We start from the raw sequence: 5,026 nt of genomic DNA, 5'->3' as shown, positions 1-5,026 counted from the left end.
TTCCTTCCTTCCTTCCTTCCTTCCTTCCTTCCTTCCTTCCTTCCTTCTTTCCCTTCTTTATCTCTAGGATAAACACAGGTGTTAAGGGCAGTTGTGTTTAACAGAATCTAAGCCATATTCAGGGCACTATTTTTTTCACTTACAGCTACAACTTTATTATTGACTTAAACCATCATTCTATCTTCTTTGAAGATGTTTTCCTTTCTGAGAAGCGTCTCATCACCCATTCTGAATGGACTCCTGCTAGATCATTTCTACACTTCTTTGTCAATGCCTGAATTTGCTTGAATGAACATTTGAAGTAGACATTAGAAGTCTATGACTAAAACTAAAATCCATTGAACACACTCACTCTCTTAACATTTTATTACCCTTTTGATGTCCATAGGTTCATTAGTGATAGATCCTCCTTTTTTAGAACATTAGTAATTAGGGTTTCCTCTCTCTCTCTCCCTCTCTCTCTCTCTCTCTTTTTGTTAGCCTGTTTAGAAAGTTGTCAATTTTACTTATCTTTTCAAAGAACAAGATTTGTTATTTTTCTTATTGTTATCCTTTTTTGACTTCATTGATTTCTGCTCTTTTAGTATTTATTTCCATCTGCTTGCTTTAGGCCTACATTATTCTCCTTATTCTAGTTTCCTAAGATAGAAGTTTAAGTTTTGGTTTTAGATGATTTAATCTTTACTAATATATGTATTTAATGCTTTAAATTCCCTTCTAAGCACTGCTTTTACTGCATTCCATAAATTTTAATATGGCATTTTAATTTTTATTTAATTCAAAATAATTTTTAACTTTCCTTAAGACTTCTTTGATTTGCGGCACCTGGGTAGCTCAAAGTGTCTGCTTTCATCTCAGGTCATGATCTCAGGGTCCTGGGATTGAGTCCCGCTTTAGGCTCCCCGCTCAGCGAGAAGCCTGCTTCTTCCTCTCCCTCTCCCGCTCCCCCTGCTTGTGCTCTCTCACTCTCTCTACCTGTCAAATAAATAAATAAAATCTTAAAAAAAGAATGCTTTAAAAAAAAAGACTTCTTTGATTCATGAATATTTAAAATTGTGGTGTTTGATTTCCAAATCTTTGCTTTATTGATTTGTAGTTTCATTACATTGTGGTTTAAGAACATACTTTAGGGCGCCTGGGTGGCTCAGATGGTTAAGCGTCTGCCTTTGGCTCAGGTCATGATCCCAGGGTCCTGGGATCGAGTCCCGCATCGGGCTCCCTGCTCCTTGGGAGCCTGCTTCTCCCTCTGCTTCTCTCTCGCTCTCTCTCCCTCCCTCTCTCTCTCCGTCTCTCATGAATAAATAAATAAAATCTTTAAAAAAAAAAAAAAGAACATACTTTATATGATTTCTATTCTTTTAAATTTGTTCGGGTGTGTTTTATATCCAAGATGATCTATCCTGGTAATGACACCATATGAGCTTAAGAAGAATATGCATTCTACTAGTGCTAGATGGAGTATTTTGTAAAGGTCAATTAGATCAGGTTAATTGCATTGTCAAATCAACAATATACTTACTAATAGTCTGCTTACTTGATCTATGATTACTGAAAGGGAGTGTTGAAGTCTCAAACTATAATAATGGATTTGTTTCTTTTTAGTTTTAGCAGTTTTGGGATCACATTTTGACACCCAATAGTTAAGTGCGAATACATTTAGGAGTGTCACATCTTGGAGGACTGACCTCTTTATCATTTAGGTAAAGTATTAACTTATCCCTGGTAATTTCTTTGTTCTGAAGTCTGTCTTAAATTAATTTGGCTACTCCAGCTTTTTTTTTTTAAAGATTTTATTTATTTATTGACAGAGAGAGACACAGTGAGAGAGGGAACACAAGCAAGGGGAGTGGGAGAGGGAGAAGCAGGCTTCCCCCTGAGCAGGGAGCCCAATGTGGGGCTCGATCCCAGGACCCTGGGATCATGACCAGAGCTGAAGGCAGACAATTAATGACTGAGACATCTAGGTGCCCTCCAGATTTCTTTTCATTAGTTTTAGCATGATCTTTATCCATCCTTTACTTTTAATCTATCAGTCCTTAAAGTAGGTTTCTTAAAACTATATGTTTTGTTTTATTTGTGTTCTTTTTGTAGATTCTTTTTATCCATTTTATGTCTTAATATTTTTTAAATTGTCATGGATAATACATATTTAAAGTGATTATTGATAAGTTGGATTAATATTAACCAGGTTTGTAACTGTTTACTTTTCATTGTGGTGTTTTTGGTTTCCTTTTTACTTCTTTTGTGTTTTTAATTGGTCATTTTACGTGACTACTTTTTATCTTCTTTCCTACTATAGCAAACATATTTTAATGTTTGCTTTAGAGTTTCCATATACGTTTTTAAGTACTATATGTCCTTCTCCAGGTAATACTATACCTCTTCACGTGAAGTGTAGGGACCTTATAATAAGAGTATTCACAATTATGTCCTTCCATCCTTTATGACATTGCTGTTATTCATTTCACTTATCCATATGCTGTATTTTAGATCAATTAAGAAGAAATAAATTTTAGTTTAGTTTTATTTATTTTTTCCAACACTATTTCTTTCTTTATGAGTTTTTGAACTACTTTATTTTCTTTCTCCCTGAAGAACTCCTTTTTACATTTCTTGCAAGGCAGGTCTATTGTTAACAAAGTCCCTATTTTGTGTGGAAAAAAAAAAAAACCTTTATTTCTCCTTTACTTTTAAAGGATTATTTCATTTAATCCTTTCACTTAAAGAAATCTAAGTTTTCTTTTTTAACACATTAACTGTTTCAGTTTGCTTTATTCTTGCTCTCATGTCTACTGATGAGAAGTCTGCCATAATTCCTATTCTTTTTCCTCTATATGCTAACATTCCCTCCCTACCCCAGATTATTTCAAGATTTTCTTTTTGTCTTTGGATTTCTGAAGACTGGATATATATGCCAAACATAATTATTTTGGATATTTACCCTGATTTGTGTTCTTTTAGTTTCCTGAATCTGTGGGTTTCAATCTGTGATTAATTTTGAAAAGTTCTTACACATAAATTGTATCTTCCTGAATAATTTCACTGTTGTTGGATATTTTCTTTTGTTTTTTTCAATCTATTATTTTTCCATGATAACCTGACTAGGAATTGGCTTGTATTTAATTTTTACTGTAGCTGTAGATACTAGGCTTTCATTTCTTATAGTGTTTTTGTTTTTGTCCCTGCTCTTGAGCTTGGGTTTGCTACAATATAGCAAAAAATATAAATATATTGCAAGTCTCAAAACAGGGATAAAACTGGTCAGTGCCAGAAATGAAGAGGAATTTGAATGTAGAAAAGTGAGAGCGAGTTGATACCAAAAAAATACCTCGAAATTGTGTGACCAGATATGTACACATCTGAACTTCTAACCCCTGGATAAGGCCAAAGGCAGAAACTCATGTACTATAATAGTAAGAAAATGAGCTCCTCTTACACATATGTGTCTCAAAGCTTTTTAGGTTGTAATCTATCTTTTTTATACTAGAGTCCTGTTGGGGTGGTAGTTCAGTGTGGGGAGGTGGAATGATCTAGAATCTTAAAATTAAATGTCAGTGTTTCACTGAGCCTGTGTGTGCATTTATTGACATTCACAAATATTTCTCTGGTGGTATGGCATTCCCACTGCTCTTTGCTGAGACAGGAAGGCAAGTGTGACTAGAGTGACAGCAGGGCTAACCTAAGTAAAGTTAAAACTCTGGTATAGATTTTTTCTTGGAGAGTTGGGCTTTTCTGATGGAGAATGCTCTGGTTCTATTTCATAGTGATTAGTATTTGCTCTCAGCTAAAGCCTCTAGGAGACCTTTCTTGAGTCTTCCTTCTAAGAACGTGATGGGATTCGTGTAGGCAAATCCCACAGGAGTGTACAGATCTCTATTCAGACTCCAGCCTCCATGGCTTTCTCACTCTTCTGCTTGTCCATACTCGGCCTCCATCAATTTGTCAGTTGATCTGACAAAATTATTTAAATTTAATTAAAATTAAATGCTCTTATCTGTCTATGACTCCAGTGGCTTCTGCTCCAGGTGTGTAGAACTCAGCTGTGACTCTCTGGATCCACATGTCTCTATGAATTTTGGGGTGGCAGTTTGCCCCCCAACCTCAGTTTTCTGATGGGTCCAAGAAAATTCCTTGCTTTTCAGCTAGTCTACTTTGTCTTATTGTAAGGATGGTAGTTATGACTTCAAAGCTCTTTATGTGTCAAAGCTGATACTGGAAGTTACCATTAACATTTTAAGTTTTGTAAAATATCAAAGTAAAAGTTATTTTGGGAGATAAAAACGTTGGGATAGGTTTTATTCAAAACTATCAGCGTTGGTTCTACTATCTGTATATTTTCACTCTTTTCAAGTAAGTATTATGAAAGATTGTTTACACTTCATTAACTCCTTCTATTCATAAGTTAAATAAATGTGACCATATCTAAGTTGGCATTTCTCAGCTCTCATATAGCTCAATAGGTCATATTCTAACTCTGTATGCATCAATTAACTCTATATCGTATTCTTCAAATGGTGAAGTAGTTCAGGTACAAGGTATTAAGTAGAAAATTATGTCAAACTAAAAGTAAGTGATGATATACTGTTGCCCCAAGAAATCTCACAGAGTTGGAATTTCCTGTCTATTTGTGTAGTTTATATAATTCTTTTAACTGCAAATTCTGGTTTCTAACTGAAGTCTATTCCTGTGTTTATTTATGATATCCATTCATTAGATTTATAAATGTATAGCTGTTGCATAACTCTTTAGGTATGTGCACATAAAATAAATGAAAACAAATGCTTTCATTAACACAGCTGCTCTATAATATTTAGTTCAAATAATTCTGTATTGGCTTCCCACAGGCAAGAGACTTGGGAAAGAAAAAGGAAGGGAGTATTAAAACACAAAAATATTCCTCCTTTTATTCAAGAAACCCAAAGTAGAACTGACATTTGTGCTCTAAAAGCACATAGAGAATAAATATATGAAGACATAAATAGCATAAATGTTAACACTAAAATCATCACTTTTATAGTACCACCCA

The sequence above is a fragment of the Callorhinus ursinus genome, unplaced genomic scaffold (genome assembly GCF_003265705.2).
Source record: "Callorhinus ursinus isolate GAN/ISIS: 27379988/994484 unplaced genomic scaffold, GSC_fseal_2.0 scaffold5, whole genome shotgun sequence".
NCBI classification, from domain to species: Eukaryota; Metazoa; Chordata; class Mammalia; order Carnivora; family Otariidae; genus Callorhinus; species Callorhinus ursinus.
The sequence above is the reverse complement of the archived record's forward strand: the minus strand, read 5'-3'. Positions refer to the sequence as shown.